This window comes from Dendrobates tinctorius, unplaced genomic scaffold (genome assembly GCF_039654945.1).
Source record: "Dendrobates tinctorius isolate UK_male_01 unplaced genomic scaffold, ASM3965494v1 ptg000192l, whole genome shotgun sequence".
In the NCBI taxonomy this organism is placed as follows: domain Eukaryota; kingdom Metazoa; phylum Chordata; class Amphibia; order Anura; family Dendrobatidae; genus Dendrobates; species Dendrobates tinctorius.
Genome location: NW_027361859.1, coordinates 5,889,942 through 5,910,164, shown reverse-complemented (window position 1 = coordinate 5,910,164; position 20,223 = coordinate 5,889,942). Strand labels below are relative to the sequence as shown.

Sequence of the window (20,223 nt, the reverse complement as noted above, 5' to 3'; positions counted from 1 at the left end):
TCTACAGCATTCTATAATTTCCCCCCCAGGAGGTTAAAGGAGATAGCTATGAAAAATTAGAAAAATAATTTGGATTATAATCACCCGTGGGGCGCCATCGTGTGATCTTATCCGATAGGTGTCGCAGGTCCAGGTCCGGCGCCTCCCTTCTTCTTGCAATACCACTCTCTTGCTTGCTTCATCGGTCTACTGCGCAGGCGTACTTTTATGTCCTGATGAGGATAGACCAAAGTCCGGTGTGCATGCGCTGTGTCTCTCAGACCTTTCCTTTCGTTTGCTCACTGCAGGAATTTGTTCTGCCCTCAACATGCCAGATACAGTAAGTACGGTTGAGCAGTAGAGCGTTGAAGCAACCAGGAGGGCGGCGGTGGTGCAAAAATATGGGAGTGGCCGGACACAGTCCTGCAACTCCCACCTGACATGACCGCCCCACGCAGTTGTGTCTAATTTTTTAAATTTTGTATTTATTTAGAGCTTTCGTGTCGGATGGGGGTGTTATTGACAGCATTATAGAATGCTTTAGATAAGACCTGAAAGGTTATTATATTATAGCAGCCATAACTGCTGACAGGTTCCCTTACATTTGTGTGTGACATTTCTAATAATCTTTTCTTTTTTTTTGCAGATTTTTAGCCACAGGAGAGAGCTATACATCACTACACCTCCAATTTAGTGTTGGTAAATTCACCATCTCTAAAATTGTGAGGTGTACATGTAACGTGATCTGGCCAAAGTTGCAGCCCATCGTGATGCCTTCCCCAACCAAGGAGACTTGGCTGCAGGTTGCAGCAGGCTTTCGGTCTGTGGCCAATTTCCCAAACTGCATAGGTGCAGTTGATGGTAAACATGTAAGGGTTCAGCAGCCACCACGATCAGGATCACGCTTCTTTAATTATAAGAAGTATTTTTCTGTGGTCCTGACGGGGGTGGCTGATGCATATTACAAATTTGTTGCCATTGATGTTGGTGCTTATGGCAGTACTGGGAACTCTCGGGTTTTGCGAACATCACAGATTGGTCAGCAAATTCTCCGAGATTGCGGAACGCTCCAAGCCTCAAGACCTTTGCCGGGTTCCACACATCCAGTGCCCTTTGTGATGGTATCGGATGAGGCGTTTCCCTTAATGATAACCCTGCTGCGCCCATACCCATGAAGGGGACTGAATGCCCAATGGAGGATTTTTAATTATCGGCTGAGTCGTGAACGTAGATATGTGGAATGCACTTTTGGGATCATGACTAGTCAGTGAAGGATCTTTCACACACCCATCCAGTTGGATAAAAACACCGTTGACGTTGTGATTAAGGCATGCTGTGTACTCCATAACTATGCTCATGAATAAAAAACTGGAGTCTGAACTGAGAAAGTAAGTTAATGTGTATGCTCAATGTAAGTGCATATTAACACATGACCATTAACCAGAGAAAACAAAAAGAAAAAAACACAAATATCCTGAACTAAAAAGTAAAAAAACTGCAAATAATGCATAAAGGTAATAAGAATAATAAGGGTATTTAGTAAACATAATTTTGATCAAAATAATGAACAAGCCATCCGCCACGTCAAGGCAACCCTTTTTGGGACAGTTCTAACTCTAGTATTTAAAACCTTTTCACTTGCCAAGTGGCGTGAATGTGAACAAGGATCGAGGGACTGAATATGCACTTAGATTGTGCATACACATTAACTTACTTTCTCAGTTCAGACTCCAGTTTTTTTATTCATTTTATTGTGCATTTTGTGCATATATGGGTGTGACCGCCTTCTTTCTGAGCTGGGAAAACCATCTTGTCTGGCCTATGCTTTTACTAGTGGTTCAATCCCTCGATCCTTGTTCACATTCACGCCACTTGGCAAGTGAAAAGGTTTTAAATACTAGAGTTATGACTGTCCCAAAAAGGGTTGCCTTGACGTGGCCGGATGGCTAGTACATTATTTTGATCAAAATTATGTTTACTAAATACCCTTATTATTACCTTTATGCATTATTTGCAGTTTATTTTTTACTTTTTTATTTTAGGATATTTGTGTTTTTTGCTTTTTGTTAACTATGCTCATGAGTACAGTTCAGAGGTAGATGTGGAGTACCAGCAGCCACAATTTAATCCAGGGCGCAACGTGGGTCTGGGAAGGCCATCCAACTCGGGTGTGCGTGAAACTTTTTCTGACTATTTTATGAGTCCAGAAGGTGCCGAGCAACTGGCAAAACTCCTCTGCTGATGTTGTGCATCCTGAACGACACAGAAGGATGGAAGAAGATTGAACTACCCAAAAGAAGGACCCCTCGATCAATATCAAATGTGTTTTTACTTTATCTAAAAAAAAGTTTAATCTGTATTTTTATGTAATAAAAAATTTTGATTGTTAATTTCATGTGCGTTATGCTTCCTATTTACTAAGTAGGGTTTCTTCAAATAAATTATCATGATTCTTCTCCTTCCCACAGTCCAGTGCCTACAGTTCGGTCCATATATATTTGGACAGAGACAACATTTTTCTAATTTTGGTTCTAGACATTACCACAATGAATTTTAAACAAAACAATTCAGATGCAGTTGAAGTTCAGACTTTCAGCTTTCATTTGAGGGTATCCACATTAAAATTCGATGAAGGGTTTAGGAGTTTCAGCTCCTTAACATGTGCCACCCTGTTTTTAAAGGGACGAAAAGGAATTGGACAGATTAAATAATTGTAAATAAAATGTTCATTTCTAGTATTTGGTTGAAAACCCTTTGTTGGCAATGACTGCCTGAAGTCTTGAACTCATAGACATCACCAGACGCTGTGTTTCCTCCTTTTTGATGCTCTGCCAGGCCTTCACTGCGGTGGTTTTCAGTTGCTGTTTGTTTGTGGGCCTTTCTGTCTGAAGTTTAGTCTTTAACAAGTGAAATCCATGCTCAACTGGGTTAAGATCAGGTGACCGACTTGGCCTTTCAAGAATATTCCACTTCTTTGCTTTAATAAACTCCTGGGTTGCTTTGGCTTTATGTTTTGGGTCATTGTCCATTTGTAGTATGAAACAACGACCAATCAGTTTTGCTGCATTTGGCTGGATCTGTGCACACAGTATGGCTCTGAATACCTCAGAATTCATTCGGCTGCCTCTGTCCTGTGTCACATCATCAATAAACACTAGTGACCCAGTGCCACTGGCAGCCATGCATGCCGAAGCCATCACACTGCCTCCGCCGTGTTTTACAGATGATGTGGTATGCTTTGGATCATGAGCTGTACCATGCCTTCGCCATACTTTTCTCTTTCCATCATTCTGGTAGAGGTTGATCTTGGTTCCATCTGTCCAAAGAATGTTCTTCCAGAACTGTGCTGGCTTTTTTAGATGTTTTTTAGCAAAGTCCAGTCTAGCCTTTTGATTCTTGATGCTTAAGAGTGGCTTGCACCGTGCAGTGAACCCTCTGTATTTACTTTCATGCAGTCTTCTCTTTATGGTAGATTTGGATATTGATACGCCTACCTCCTGGAGAGTGTTGTTCACTTGGTTGGCTATTGTGAAGGGGTTTCTCTTCACCATGGAGATTATTCTGCGATCACCCACCACTGTTGTCTTCCGTGGGCGCCCAGGTCTTTTTGCATTGATGAGTTCACCAGTGCTTGCTTTCTTTCTCAGGATGTACCAAACTGTAGATTTTGCCACTCCTAATGTAACAATTTCTCAGATGGGTTTTTTCTGTTTTTGCAGCTTAAGGATGGCTTGTTTCACCTGCATGGAGAGCTCCTTTGACTGCTTGTTTCCTTCACAGCAAAACCTTCCAAATGCAAGCACCACACGAGAATGACATAACTAAGGGATTGCCCACACCTGTCCATGAAATAGCCTTGGAGTCAATTGTCCAATTACTTTTGGTCCCTTTAAAAACAGGGTGGCACATGTTAAGGAGCTGAAACTCCTAAACCCTTGATCCAATTTTAATGTGGATACCCTCAAATGAAAGCTGAAAGTCTGAACTTCAACTTCATCTGAATTGTTTTATTTAAAATTCATTGTGGTAATGTCTAGAACAAAAATTAGAAAAATGTTGTCGCTGTCCAAATATATAGGGACCTATCATACATACCCTCCTTCCCATAGTTCCTTGCCCATATACCATCATACATATCCTCCATCCTATAGTCCCGTGCCCATGTACCATAATACGTACCCTCTATCCCATAGTCCTGCGCTCATGTACCCATGACACAGTCAGAGATAGATAAAGCCCTTGTATAGCTCCCTTATGCTAATGTATATAAAAACACAAAACAAATTTGAAAATATAACTTTATTTTATAACCAATAAACTAACCGTGACAAACATTGTTTTCATATTGAAAAAATAATGACATACTCAACTGATGGCCACATAAGTACATTTTTAGCCAACATAACAAAAAAGCTGCCTGGCTTCAAAAAAGGTGATTGGTCTCTTGGTGTTGAAGCGGCCCTTGAGTTGGCAACGTCCAACTCAGCGTGGCAAACTTGAAAGGTCAACACCAAAAATAGAAATTTAACTTAAGTAATGGTATTCCGGGTAATATCCATACGATGTTGCTGAATCCGAAGGGTAAGTGGCAGTCGGTGAGGGTCCCAGCCTTTGATTGCTTCCTGACTCCGAATGCTGCGAATAACTGCTGGCTGGCCTACTGGATTGGTAGTCAGGTGCTCGTTGTTGGGCTTGGTGTCTTGGACGGAATAGTCCAAAAATCCCCATCAAGATTTCTTCATAGGGAGAAATTGGAGCAGGGTCCTCTAAAGTAGTAAGTGACATCTGCACCATACTCATAAAAATTGACTGGCTATCCGGTGTCAGGGAGCCAGCCTTGCTTGCAATTGTCAAAGCAAAAAAAATAAATCGAAATCATCCTGTGTAGCTGATTTTTTAATCAACTCCAGAGTATCATTAGCGGCTTTTAATGTTTTATCATCTTTTTTTTTTTAACATTTTTTTTGTTCGGCTCTCCTGCCACCGGATAGGCAACTCTTTCTCTAACATCAGCTTCTGCAGAACCAGATGCTCCAACAGCTGCAGAAGCAGATGTGCCAGCAGCTGCTGAAGATGTGGCACCAGCAGAAGCTGTTGCAACAGATGGAGAACAGGTGCCACCAGCTCCAGAGGAATTTCCTGCTCCATCTTCTGATTCCTCATCAGCAGGAGGACCAGGAGGCAAAATGTTCCCTTGAGTGCTGTGTGAAAAAAAAAAAAAAGTTATTCATTATTAGGGTATGTTTCCATGCTGCGTAGGAGCAATACATTTGTCACAGCAAAAAGCCTGCTCCGCCCAAAACTCTGCCCCCTTTTTTGTTCGCATGGTAATAATGCATGTTTTCATTGTACACATGCGGAATCACCGCATGCTATCAATACACTGTGCTAGTTGTCTTGCGGATACAGAGCGCCAACGCAAGATAGACATGCTGTGGTATCAAAAAAAGGGTGCCACATGTCCGGTGACGTAGGTCTCACACCTCCATCTTTGTATGCATAGTGGAAATGGGATTTCAAAAAATGCCCTCCACTATGCTGTAACATCTGGACACTGCGGATTGAACGCTACGGCTTTACGCAGCGTTCAATACGCAGCCAATTGTGCTACGCCACATGGAAACATAGAGGTTAGATATAATTACAAATTTATATTTTTCTTTGGAAAAACTTACCTCCGCAATGTCCTGCTTGTCAGAAGAAACTGCCACCTCTGTTTAACATCTTTCTCTAAAAAGCAAAAATAAACACACTTATCAATCTAGTCCATTTTTTACAAAGTCTAATATTAAATGTTAAATAACCTTATAATTACCAATTTGCAACTGCCTAGCATTTGTGCATGAATCCCATTCGGGATATAGCTGGTGAAATATTTCTGTTCAGCAGATGTCCCGATAAAATCTGTCCTTATATGAGTCATCTGCGGGGTCCCATATCGCCGGAAAATCACGTACCTACAATGTATACAATAATGTCATTAGATACTATATCCAACACCCAAATAAAAATAAATAAATTTGGTATATATTTAAATATAACCCCTACCCTAACCACAGGCCTAACCATAACACAAACACCAAAAAAAAACCTAACCCTAATCCAAAACATAACCCCAGGCCTAACCAGAACCCTAACCCCAACACACCCCTAACCCTAACCTCAACCCTAATCCTAATCCCAACCCTAATCTTAACTTTAACCCTAATCCCAACCCTAGTCCCAACCCTAACCCTAATCCCAACCCAAATCTATCCCCAAACCTAGCCCTAACCATAATCCTAATTTGAAACTGGAAAAATATTTTAAAAAATTTACTTTATTATTTTGACATGACACAAGGTTTTTTTTTAAATTAAGATTTAATTGCCGTTTTTTTTTTTTTTAAAACCATTTATTTGGGAGGTTAACAAAAGGAGTTGGCAAAAAAAATTGTGTGGGCTCTTTTCTGCACCAGAGTGGGAAAGCCGACGGCCGGGGGGAAATATTTGTAGCCTGGGAAGGGGTTAATACTCATGGATCTTCCCAGGCCATGAATATCAGCCCGCAGCTGTCTGCATAGCCTTTACAGGCTATAAAAATAGGGGGACCCCCCCAAAAAAAATACGTGGGGTCCCCCTATATTTTATAGCCCGAAAGGCTACGCAGACAGCTGCGGGCTGATATTCATAGCCTTGGAAGGAGCCATGGATATTGCCCCCCGCGGCTACAAATACCAGCCCGCAGCTGCCCCAGAAATGGCGTATCTCTAAGATGTGCCATTTCTGGCGCTTAGCCTCTCTCTTCCCACTGCTGTGTAGCGGTGGCATATGGGGTAATAAGGGGTTAATGTCACCTTTGATTGTAAGGTGATATTAAGCCAGGATAATAATGGAGAGGCGTCAATAAGACGCCTATCCATTATTAATCCAAAAGTAAAAGGGGAAATAAAACACAGACATTACATAAAAGTATTTTAATGAAATAAATACATTTTTGGCAAAAAATGTATTATTCAGCTAATCCAAGCGAAGCCCTCGTTCTCCTAGAAAAAATAACAAACCAATTGTATACTCCCTGGCCCGACGTAGTCCAAAATCGAGTGTCCCACGACGGTCTGCCATGGAGAACAGTCACATCAGGAGATGTCACTGTTCTCCACGGCTCAAGAAACACACTGACAGGAGTTAAGCTCCTGCAGTGTGTTACTGCGCATGTGCGAGAGCTTGCTGGAGTTCATTGACTGCGATACTCTCGCTTTACGGCACAGCTGTGTGGGAAAATTCTCACGCAGCTCTAGCGCCGTAAAGAGACAGCACGGAGCTACAGAGCTCTGTGAAACTCTGCGATACACTGCTAGGAGCATAGCTCCTGGTAGTATATCACCGGAGGACGGAACAGATTGGCGTGGGATTTCTGCGGACCAGGGAGTATATTATTGGTTTATTTTTTTTATTTTTTTCTAGGTGACTGAGGGCTTTGGGGAATTAGGAGTGGTGTATGGCAAGTATGTACTCTATGTTGTATGTACTGTCTGTCATGTATGTTACATGTATTTTATGTGTATTGTATGTGTTGTGTGCTTTGTGTTTTTTTTTTACTAACAATTGTACTCCGTCGCCGGATACAGGGACTACTCTCCCATCCTAATAGCCAGATGAGAGCAGTAGTCCCATACGGCGACTGAGTACAATTGTCGCACTATCGTCGCATGGGGACGGACAGACGCACACAGACAGACACACATATACATACCAAATCAATCAGACGGACAACATCCATCCCCATGCGACGATAGGACTCCATGCTGGTTGAAAGATGGAGACTTCATCTTCCAGCACACACACACATTCCGCCCACACACTTTCTCCTTCCTGACATCACTTCCCTCTGCAGCGTTTTTGACACCCTAATCCGCAGCAAAACCGCAGATCTTTTTTCCATCTGCGGTTTTGCTGCGGATTTGACTGACTCAATGCAAGACAATGGGTGCAGAAACGCTGCAGATCCGCACAAAGAATTGACATGCTGCGGGACAAAGAACGCTGCGATTCCGTGCATTTTTTTCCACAGCTTGTGCACAGCGGATTTTGTTTCCATAGGTTTACATGGTACTGTACACCGCATGGAAGACTGCTGCGGATACGCCAGGCCAAATCAGTTATTTGGTCACAACACCACACATAAAAATGCAATAAAAAGAATAAAATGTTGCATTTACCCTAAAATGGCGCTAATAAAAACTACAACTCAGCACCTAAAAACCAAGCCCTCATATATCGACTGGAAACAAAATGTAAAAGTTACAAGTCTCAGAAAATGGAGGTACAAACCAGTTTTTCCTTTTTCTTTTTTTAAACAAATTTCATATATACATAAATAATTAAGAAATCATTATTGTCAGGGTATTTTTTTACAGCACAATGGACTCTGTAAAAATGAAACCTCACAAACAATGGCAGAATTGCATTTTATTTACCCTACTTGAAAGGTTTCAATCAAAACTACAATTCATCCTGTCGAAATGTCTCAAACAGCGACAGACAACTATAAAAAAAAAAAAAAGAACTTATGGCCCTTAGAGGAAGACTAAAAAAAAAGAAAAAAGAAAATTGGCTTTGTACTTTTGGGGTTAAATAAACCTGCAAGGGAAAGCATTCCATCTCCCATCAACCCCAGAAAATGGAAGAACAGGAGGTGATAGAGAAGTGAGGAAAGAGTGAGCAGAATGGATGTCATCAGTCCTGTCAGGAAGATAAAGGGAAAGAACAGAGAATCCACTATCATCATCTGCCTGAGCCTCCTCCATTATATCTGAGGTACAGAGCGAGACACAGAGCCTCCTCCATTATATCTGAGGTACAGAGCGAGAGACAGAGCCTCCTCCATTATATCTGAGGTACAGAGCGAGACAGAGCCTCCTCCATTATATCTGAGGTACAGAGCGAGACAGAGCCTCCTCCATTATATCTGAGGTACAGAGCGAGACACAGAGCCTCCTCCATTATATCTGAGGTACAGAGCGACAGACGGAGCCTCCTCCATTATATCTGAGGTAGAGAGCGAGAAGCAGAGCCGCCTCCATTATATCTGAGGTACAGAGCGAGACACAGAGCCTCCTCCATTATATCTGAGGTACAGAGCGAGAGACAGAGCCTCCTCCATTATATCTGAGGTACAGAGCGAGACAGAGCCTCCTCCATTATATCTGAGGTACAGAGCGAGACACAGAGCCTCCTCCATTATATCTGAGGTACAGAGCGACAGACGGAGCCTCCTCCATTATATCTGAGGTAGAGAGCGAGAAGCAGAGCCGCCTCCATTATATCTGAGGTACAGAGCGAGACACAGAGCCTCCTCCATTATATCTGAGGTACAGAGCGAGACACAGAGCCTCCTCCATTATATCTGAGGTACAGAGCGAGAGACAGAGCCTCCTCCATTATATCTGAGGTACAGAGCGAGACAGAGCCTCCTCCATTATATCTGAGGTACAGAGCGAGACACAGAGCCTCCTCCATTATATCTGAGGTACAGAGCGACAGACGGAGCCTCCTCCATTATATCTGAGGTAGAGAGCGAGAAGCAGAGCCGCCTCCATTTTATCTGAGGTACAGAGCGAGACACAGAGCCTCCTCCATTATATCTGAGGTACAGAGCGACAGACGGAGCCTCCTCCATTATATCTGAGGTACAGAGCGAGAGACAGAGCCTCCTCCATTATATCTGAGGTACAGAGCGAGACACAGAGCCTCCTCCATTATATCTGAGGTACAGAGCGAGACACAGAGCCTCCTCCATTATATCTGAGGTACAGAGCGAGAGACAGAGCCTCCTCCATTATATCTGAGGTACAGAGCGAGACACAGAGCCTCCTCCATTATATCTGAGGTACAGAGCGACAGACGGAGCCTCCTCCATTATACCTGAGGTAGAGAGCGAGAGGCAGAGCCGCCTCCATTATATCTAAGGTACAGAGCGAGAGGCAAAGCCGCCTCCATTATATCTGAGGTACAGAGCGACAGACGGAGCCTCCTCCATTATATCTGAGGCAGAGAGCGAGAGGCAGAGCCGCCTCCATTATATCTAAGGTACAGAGCGAGAGGCAGAGCCACCATTATATCTGAGGTACAGAGCGAGAGACAGAGCCTCCTCCATTATATCTGAGGTACAGAGCGAGAGACAGAGCCTCCTCCATTATATCTGAGGTACAGAGACAGAGCCTCCTCCATTATATCTGAGGTACAGAGCTGCCTTCATTATATCTGATGTACAGAGCAAGAGAAAGAGCCTCCTCCATTATATCTGAGGTACACAGAGAGAGACAGAGCCTCCTCCATTATATCTGAGGTACAGAGCAAGAGACAGAGCCTCCTCCATTATATCTGAGGTACAGAGACAGAGCCTCCTCCATTATATCTGAGGTACAGAGCTGCCTTCATTATATCTCAGGCACAGAGCGAGAGACAGAGCCTCCTCCATTATACCTGAGGTACAGAGCCACCTCCATTATATCTGAGGTACAGTGACAGGCAGAGATGCCTCCATTATATCTGATGTACAGAGCGAGAGAAAGAGCCTCCTCCATTATATCTGAGGTACACAGAGAGAGACAGAGACTCCTCCATTATATCTGAGGTACAGAGCCTCCTCCATTATATCTGAGGTACAGAGCGAGAGACAGAGCCTCCTCCATTATATCTGAGGTACACAGAGAGAGGCAGAGCCTCCTCCATTATATCTGAGGTACACAGAGAGAGGCAGAGCCTCCTCCATTATATCTGAGGTACACAGAGAGTGACAGAGCCTCCTCCATTATATCTGAGGTACAGAGCAAGACAGAGCTGCCTCCATTATATCTGAGGTACAGAGCAAGACAGAGCCGCCACCATTATACCCGAGGTACAGAGCGAGAGACAGAGCCGCCTCCAATATATCTGAGGTACAGTGACAGGCAGAGATGCCTCCATTATATCTGATGTACAGAGCAAGAGACAGAGCCTCCTCCATTATATCTGAGGTACAGAGACAGAGCCTCCTCCATTATATCTGAGGTACAGAGACAGAGCCTCCTCCATTATATCTGAGGTACAGAGCTGCCTTCATTATATCTGAGGCACAGAGCGAGAGACAGAGCCTCCTCCATTATATCTGAGGTACACAGAGAGAGGCAGAGCCTCCTCCATTATATCTGAGGTACAGAGCTGCCTTCATTATATCTGAGGTACAGAGCGAGAGACAGAGCCTCCTCCATTATATCTGAGGTACACAGAGAGAGGCAGAGCCTCCTCCATTATATCTGAGGTACACAGAGAGAGGCAGAGCCTCCTCCATTATATCTGAGGTACACAGAGAGTGACAGAGCCTCCTCCATTATATCTGAGGTACAGAGCAAGACAGAGCTGCCTCCATTATATCTGAGGTACAGAGCAAGACAGAGCCGCCACCATTATACCCGAGGTACAGAGCGAGAGACAGAGCCGCCTCCAATATATCTGAGGTACAGTGACAGGCAGAGATGCCTCCATTATATCTGATGTACAGAGCAAGAGACAGAGCCTCCTCCATTATATCTGAGGTACAGAGACAGAGCCTCCTCCATTATATCTGAGGTACAGAGACAGAGCCTCCTCCATTATATCTGAGGTACAGAGCTGCCTTCATTATATCTGAGGCACAGAGCGAGAGACAGAGCCTCCTCCATTATATCTGAGGTACACAGAGAGAGGCAGAGCCTCCTCCATTATATCTGAGGTACAGAGCTGCCTTCATTATATCTGAGGTACAGAGCGAGAGACAGAGCCTCCTCCATTATATCTGAGGTACACAGAGAGAGGCAGAGCCTCCTCCATTATATCTGAGGTACACAGAGAGAGGCAGAGCCTCCTCCATTATATCTGAGGTACACAGAGAGTGACAGAGCCTCCTCCATTATATCTGAGGTACAGAGCAAGACAGAGCTGCCTCCATTATATCTGAGGTACAGAGCAAGACAGAGCCGCCACCATTATACCCGAGGTACAGAGCGAGAGACAGAGCCGCCTCCAATATATCTGAGGTACAGTGACAGGCAGAGATGCCTCCATTATATCTGATGTACAGAGCAAGAGACAGAGCCTCCTCCATTATATCTGAGGTACAGAGACAGAGCCTCCTCCATTATATCTGAGGTACAGAGACAGAGCCTCCTCCATTATATCTGAGGTACAGAGCTGCCTTCATTATATCTGAGGCACAGAGCGAGAGACAGAGCCTCCTCCATTATACCTGAGGCACAGTGCGAGACAGAGCCACCTCCATTATACCTGAGGTACAGAGCGAGACACAGAGCCTCCTCCATTATATCTGAGGTACAGAGCGACAGATGGAGCCTCCTCCATTATATCTGAGGCAGAGTGCGAGAGGCAGAGCCGCCACCATTATATCTGAGGTACAGAGCGAGAGACAGAGCCTCCTCCATTATATCTGAGGTACAGAGACAGAGCCTCCTCCATTATATCTGAGGTAGAGAGCGAGAGGCAGAGCCGCCTCCATTATATCTGAGGTACAGAGCGACAGACGGAGCCTCCTCCATTATATCTGAGGCAGAGAGCGAGAGGCAGAGCCGCCTCCATTATATCTAAGGTACAGAGCGAGAGGCAGAGCCGCCTCCATTATATCTGAGGTACAGAGCGAGAGACAGAGCCTCCTCCATTATATCTGAGGTACAGAGACAGAGCCTCCTCCATTATATCTGAGGTACAGAGCTGCCTTCATTATATCTGATGTACAGAGCAAGAGAAAGAGCCTCCTCCATTATATCTGAGGTACACAGAGAGAGACAGAGCCTCCTCCATTATATCTGAGGTACAGAGACAGAGCCTCCTCCATTATATCTGAGGTACAGAGATGCCTCCATTATATCTGATGTACAGAGCGAGAGAAAGAGCCTCCTCCATTATATCTGAGGTACACAGAGACAGAGACTCCTCCATTATATCTGAGGTACAGAGCCTCCTCCATTATATCTGAGGTACAGAGCGAGAGACAGAGCCTCCTCCATTATATCTGAGGTACACAGAGACAGAGCCTCCTCCATTATATCTGAGGTACACAGAGAGAGGCAGAGCCTCCTCCATTATATCTGAGGTACACAGAGAGAGACAGAGCCTCCTCCATTATATCTGAGGTACACAGAGAGAGACAGAGCCTCCTCCATTATATCTGAGGTACACAGAGACAGAGCCTCCTCCATTATATCTGACGTACAGAGCAAGACAGAGCCGCCACCATTATACCTGAGGTACAGAGCGAGAGACAGAGCCGCCTCCATTATATCTGAGGTACAGTGACAGGCAGAGATGCCTCCATTATATCTGATGTACAGAGCAAGAGACAGAGCCTCCTCCATTATATCTGAGGTACAGAGACAGAGCCTCCTCCATTATATCTGAGGTACAGAGACAGAGCCTCCTCCATTATATCTGAGGTACAGAGCAGCCTTCATTATATCTGAGGCACAGAGCGAGAGACAGAGCCTCCTCCATTATACCTGAGGAACAGTGCGAGACAGAGCCGCCTCCATTATACCTGAGGTACAGTGACAGGCAGAGATGCCTCCATTATATCTGATGTACAGAGCGAGAGAAAGAGCCTCCTCCATTATATCTGAGGTACACAGAGAGAGACACAGAGCCTCCTCCATTATATCTGAGGTACAGAGCGAGAGACAGAGCCTCCTCCATTATATCTGAGGTACAGAGCGAGAGACAGAGCCTCCTCCATTATATCTGAGGTACAGAGCGAGAGACAGAGCCTCCTCCATTATATCTGAGCTACAGAGCGAGAGAAAGAGCCTCCTCCATTAAATCTGAGGTACAGAGGGAGAGACAGAGCCTCCTCCATTATATGGCAGGCAGCACACCACGCTGCCGCTATAGGGCCCCTGAGTAAGAGGGGCCCGGTGCTCCCCCCCCCGCATTCAACTTATCGGCATCATGGACGCCGATACAGTTGAAATCAGAGATTGAGGAGAGAGCATCATGTGATGCTCTCTCTCCCATCACTCCCCCTCTGCGTGTGCCAGCAGTGGAAATGATGAGACGTTCAGATGCTCTGCAGAAGTCAGAGCAACAGGGAAAGAGGAGGAGAGGTAAGTTGTGCGTGTGTCTGCTGCGCTATACTGTGCTGCGTGCGTGTCTGCTGCGCTATACTGTGCTGCGTGCGTGTCTGCTGCGCTATACTGTGCTGCGTGCGTGTCTGCTGCGCTATACTGTGCTGCGTGCGTGTCTGCTGCGCTATACTGTGCTGCGTGCCTGCTGCGCTATACTGTGCTGCGTGCGTGTCTGCTGCGCTATACTGTGCTGCGTGCGTGTCTGCTGCGCTATACTGTGCTGCGTGCGTGTCTGCTGCGCTATACTGTGCTGCGTGCGTGTCTGCTGCGCTATACTGTGCTGCGTGCGTGTCTGCTGCGCTATACTGTGCCGCGTGCGTGTCTGCTGCGCTATACTGTGCTGTGTGCGTGTCTGCTGCGCTATACTGTGCTGTGTGCGTGTCTGCTGCGCTATACTGTGCTGTGTGCGTGTCTGCTGCGCTATACTGTGCTGTGTGCGTGTCTGCTGCACTATACTGTGCTGTGTGCGTGTCTGCTGCACTATACTCTGAAGGGGCTGCAGTATACTCAGAGGTGGGATGCATTACACTATATGTACCCACATTATACTGTATTGAGGACTATTTGTATATATTTGTATATTCTTCCTCAGCCAGATTAAGGGTAGGTGCACACAGTCAGTAAATGATACTTGTGCAGCGTCCAGATCTTACAGTATAGTGGATGGAATTTCAGAAAAATCCCCTGCCCACTATGCGTCCACAGACACCAGTGGCTCACCTGCGGAGATTGCAGCATGTCTACTTGTCTTGCGGAGAAGCGAGTCTCCTCAAGATAAATGTCACCGGTACAATGTATTGGATGCGTTGAATCCGCACCTTTCAATTAATACACGCGGAGTCATCTGCGTCCAATAGCCGGCAGTGGACATGTGCTGCGTCCAAAGCGCTGCCAATTACCGGACGTGTGCACCTACCGTAAGGAGGCCGGGAAACAATTATCGAACGACTCCAATAGTGTAGCTCGCACTTGGGTAGCGGCCTGGACTCAGCGCAAGTAACTACAACAGAAAGGTTTCTGTGTCATGTGCAATATGTGAGCATTTATCTACAACCGGCTCTGCCTCCATTATATCCGAGGTACAGGGCCTCCTCCATTATATCCGAGGTACAGGGCCGCCTCCATTATATCCGAGGTACAGGGCCGCCTCCATTATATCCGAGGTACAGGGCCGCCTCCATTATATCCGAGGTACAGGGCCGCCTCCATTATATCCGAGGTACAGGGCCTCCTCCATTATATCCGAGGTACAGGGCCGCCTCCATTATATCCGAGGTACAGGGCCTCCTCCATTATATCCGAGGTACAGGGCCGCCTCCATTATATCCGAGGTACAGGGCCGCCTCCATTATATCCGAGGTACAGGGCCGCCTCCATTATATCCGAGGTACAGGGCCGCCTCCATTATATCCGAGGTACATGGCCGCCTCCATTATATCCGAGGTACAGGGCCGCCTCCATTATATCCGAGGTACAGGGCCGCCTCCATTATATCCGAGGTACAGGGCCGCCTCCATTATATCCGAGGTACAGGGCCGCCTCCATTATATCCGAGGTACAGGGCCGCCTCCATTATATCCGAGGTACAGGGCCGCCTCCATTATATCCGAGGTACATGGCCGCCTCCATTATATCCGAGGTACAGGGCCGCCTCCATTATATCCGAGGTACAGGGCCTCCTCCATTATATCCGAGGTACAGGGCCGCCTCCATTATATCCGAGGTACAGGGCCGCCTCCATTATATCCGAGGTACAGGGCCGCCTCCATTATATCCGAGGTACAGGGCCTCCTCCATTATATCCGAGGTACAGGGCCGCCTCCATTATATCCGAGGTACAGGGCCGCCTCCATTATATCCGAGGTACAGGGCCGCCTCCATTATATCCGAGGTAGAGGGCCGCCTCCATTATATCCGAGGTACAGGGCCGCCTCCATTATATCCGAGGTACAGGGCCGCCTCCATTATATCCGAGGTACAGGGCCGCCTCCATTATATCCGAGGTACAGGGCCGCCTCCATTATATCCGAGGTACAGGGCCTCCTCCATTATATCCGAGGTACAGGGCCGCCTCCATTATATCCGAGGTACAGGGCCTCCTCCATTATATCCGAGGTACAGGGCCGCCTCCATTATATCCGAGGTACAGGGCCGCCTCCATTATATCCGAGGTACAGGGCCGCCTCCATTATATCCGAGGTACAGGGCCGCCTCCATTATATCCGAGGTACAGGGCCGCCTCCATTATATCCGAGGTACAGGGCCGCCTCCATTATATCCGAGGTACAGGGCCGCCTCCATTATATCCGAGGTACAGGGCCGCCTCCATTATATCCGAGGTACAGGGCCGCCTCCATTATATCCGAGGTACAGGGCCTCCTCCATTATATCCGAGGTACAGGGCCGCCTCCATTATATCCGAGGTACAGGGCCTCCTCCATTATATCTGAGGTACAGGGCCGCCTCCATTATATCCGAGGTACAGGGCCGCCTCCATTATATCCGAGGTACAGGGCCGCCTCCATTATATCCGAGGTACAGGGCCGCCTCCATTATATCCGAGGTACAGGGCCGCCTCCATTATATCCGAGGTACAGGGCCGCCTCCATTATATCTGAGGTACAGGGCCGCCTCCATTCTGTGCTGCACACTGACCTTTCTGATCCCTCACCTCTCCGATTACTGGCCGGTGTCAGACCGTTTCCTCCGCAGTTATTCCTGGAGTTACCAGTCCGCACAGTGTGAATGGGACGTTGTGTGTGAGGAAATGTTCCCGGCCTCCGGTATCAGGTACTGAGTCCTGCACTTGTTCTCTCTGTACAGCAGGGGGCGCAGTAACAATCAATCCCTGTGCTCTACTATAGTCACCCTGGTAACAGTCAGTCTAACACCGCCCGTATACACACTGCTGAAGGGGTTAATGTCACTGCACCCAATAATGAGGAATCTCCAGCACCTACCTCCACCCGCAGAGCCGCACTCCACATATATGGCTGCTCTGTGCGCACAGGACCTGGGATGAGGTCACAGGAGGGGAGGAGTCAGGGGTCACATGATCAGGGGCCTCAGTGTATGCAGGACTCTGCTGTGCTGGTTGTCATGGTGCTGGATGAGGGGAAGTTTCTGTGTGGGGTCAGGAGGGGTTTACAGGGGGGATGTAGCAGAGCCACGTGTGTGTACGAGGTGTACGGAGCAGAGCCGTGTGTGTACGAGGTGTACAGAGCAGAGCCGTGTGTATGAGGTGTACGGAGCGGAGCCGCGTGTGTACGAGGTGTACGGAGCGGAGTCGCGTGTGTACGAGGTGTACGGAGCGGAGCCGTGTGTGTACGAGGTGTACGGAGCAGAGCCGTGTGTGTACGAGGTGTACGGAGCGGAGCCGTGTGTGTACGAGGTGTACGGAGCGGAGCCGCGTGTGTACGAGGTGTACGGAGCGGAGCCGCGTGTGTACGAGGTGTACGGAGCGGAGCCGCGTGTGTACGAGGTGTACGGAGCGGAGCCGCGTGTGTACGAGGTGTACGGAGCGGAGCCGCGTGTGTACGAGGTGTACGGAGCGGAGCCGCGTGTGTACGAGGTGTACGGAGCGGAGCCGCGTGTGTACGAGGTGTACGGAGCGGAGCCGCGTGTGTACGAGGTGTACGGAGCGGAGCCGCGTGTGTACGAGGTGTACGGAGCGGAGCCGCGTGTGTACGAGGTGTACGGAGCGGAGTCGCGTGTGTACGAGGTGTACGGAGCGGAGCCGCGTGTGTACGAGGTGTACGGAGCGGAGCCGCGTGTGTACGAGGTGTACGGAGCAGAGCCGTGTGTGTACGAGGTGTACGGAGCAGAGCCGTGTGTGTACGAGGTGTACGGAGCAGAGCCGTGTGTATGAGGTGTACGGAGCGGAGCCGTATGTACGAGGTGTACGGAGCGGAGCCGCATGTGTACGAGGTGTACGGAGCTGAGCCGTATGTGTATACAGGGTGTGCGGAGCCGAGCCGGTTTGTGTACGAGGTGTTCGGAGCCATGTGTGTACGAGGTGTACAGAGCGGAGCCATGCGTGTGCGGAGCCGTGCGTGTACGATGTGTGCCAAGCGGAGCCACATGTGTATACAGGGTGTGGATGAGATGTGCGGAGCCGTGTCTGTACGAGGTGTACGGAGCGGAGTCGTGTGTGTACGAGGTGTACGGAGCGGAGCCGCGTGTGTAAGAGGTGTACGGAGCGGAGCCGCGTGTGTACGAGGTGTACGGAGCGGAGCCGTGTGTGTACGAGGTGTACGGAGCGGAGCCGCGTGTGTACGAGGTGTACGGAGCGGAGTCGCGTGTGTACGAGGTGTACGGAGCGTAGCCGCGTATGTACGAGGTGTACGGAGCGGAGCCGTGTGTATGAGGTGTACGGAGCGGAGCCGTGTGTACGAGGTGTACGGAGCGGAGCCGTATGTGTATACAGTGTGTAAGGAGCGGAGCCGGGTTGTGTACGAGGTGTGCGGAGCTGTGTGTGTACGAGGTGTACAGAGCGGAGCCATGCGTGTGCGGAGCGGAGCCGGGTTGTGGACGAGGTGTGCGGAGCCGCGTGTGTACGAGGTGTGCAGAGTGGAGCCGCGCATATATGAGGTGTGCGGAGCGGAGCCGCATGTGTACGAGGTGTACGGAGCGGAGCCGCGTGTGTACGAGGTGTACAGAGGGGAGCCGTATGTGTACGAGGTGTACGGAGCTGAGCCGTATGTGTATACAGGGTGTGCGGAGCTGAGCCGGTTTGTGTACGAGGTTTTCGGAGCCATGTGTGTACGAGGTGTACATAGCGGAGCCATGCGTGTGCAGAGCCGTGCGTGTACGATGTGTGCCGAGCGGATCCACATGTGTATACAGGGTGTGGATGAGATGTGCGGAGCCGTGTCTGTACGATGTGTACGGAGCAGAGCCATGCGTGTGCGGAGCCGTGCGTGTACAAGGTGTGCAAAGCGGAGCCGCGCGTGTACGAGGTGTATGGAGCGGAGCCGCTTGTAAGAGATGTACGGAGCGGAGCCTTGTATGAGGCATACGGAGTGGAGCTGCGCATGTATGAGGTGTACGGAGCGGAGCCGCGTGTATGAGGCGTACGGAGTGGAGCCGTGCGTGTATGAGGTGTACGTAGCAGAGCCGCGTGTATGAGGTGTATGGAGCGGGGCCGCTTGTAAGAGATGTACGGAGCGGAGCCTTGTATGAGGCATACGAAGTGGAGCTGTGCATGTATGAGGTGTACGGAGTGGAGCCTGCGTGTATGAGGTGTATGGAGCGGAGCCGCGTGTATGAGGCGTACGGAGTGGAGCCGCGCGTGTATGAGGTGTACAGAATCATAGAATCGCAGAGTTGGAAGGGACCTCCTGGGCCATCTGGTCCAACCCCCTGCTCAAAGCAGGATTCGCTAAATCATCCCAGTCAGATATCTGTCCAGCCTCTGAAGACTTCCATTGAAGGAGAACTCACCACTTCTCGTGGCAGCTTGTTCCACTCATTGATCACTCTGTCAAAAAGTTTTTTCTAATATCTAATCTGTGTCTCCTCCCATTCAGTTTCATCCCATTGCTTCTAGTCTTTCCTTGTGCAAATGAGAATAAAGTTGATCCTTCTACAATGTGACAGCCCTTGAGATATTTGTAGACAGCTATTAAGTCTCCTCTCAGTCTTCTCTTTTGCAAACTAAACATACCCAAATCCTGCAACCTTTCCTCATAAGACAGGGTTTGCAGACCGGTCACCATTCTGGTCGCTCTTTTCTGAACTTGCTCCAGTTTGTTGATGTCTTTTTTAAAATGTGGTGCCCAAAACTGTACACAATATTCCAGATGAGGTCTGACCAAAGAGGAGTAGAGGGAAATAATGACTTCACATGATCTAGACTGTATGCTTCTGTTAATACATCCTAGAATTGCATTTGCCTTTTTTGCTGCTGCATCACACTGTTGACTCATATTCAGTCTGTGATCTATTAGTATACCCAAGTCTTTTTCACATGTGCTGTTGCTCAGCCCTATTCCTCCCATTCTGTATATGCTTTTTTCATTTTTATTGCCCAGATGTAGTACTTTGCATTTTTCCCTGTTAAAAACCATTCTGTTAGTTGCTGCCCACTTCTCCAGTTTATTTATATCTTTTTG

At 47.9% G+C, this 20,223-nt stretch overlaps 1 long non-coding RNA gene across 4 annotated transcripts; it reads right to left on the bottom strand.

Moving 5' to 3' along the window:
- Positions 1 to 4,263: 4,263 nt before the first annotated feature.
- Positions 4,264 to 17,162, bottom strand: LOC141055829 (uncharacterized). 4 transcript variants are annotated; one of them, XR_012221536.1, is made up of 4 exons: positions 17,071 to 17,162; positions 5,795 to 5,936; positions 5,655 to 5,709; positions 4,264 to 5,180 (listed from the first exon to the last, which is right to left on the bottom strand). It is a non-coding gene; the product is annotated as an uncharacterized lncRNA (long non-coding RNA). The 4 variants fall into 4 exon arrangements; XR_012221537.1 differs by lacking the exon at positions 17,071 to 17,162 and adding an exon at positions 16,766 to 17,058; XR_012221535.1 differs by lacking the exon at positions 17,071 to 17,162 and adding an exon at positions 16,782 to 17,058.
- Between the last annotated feature and the right edge of the window lie 3,061 nt (positions 17,163 to 20,223).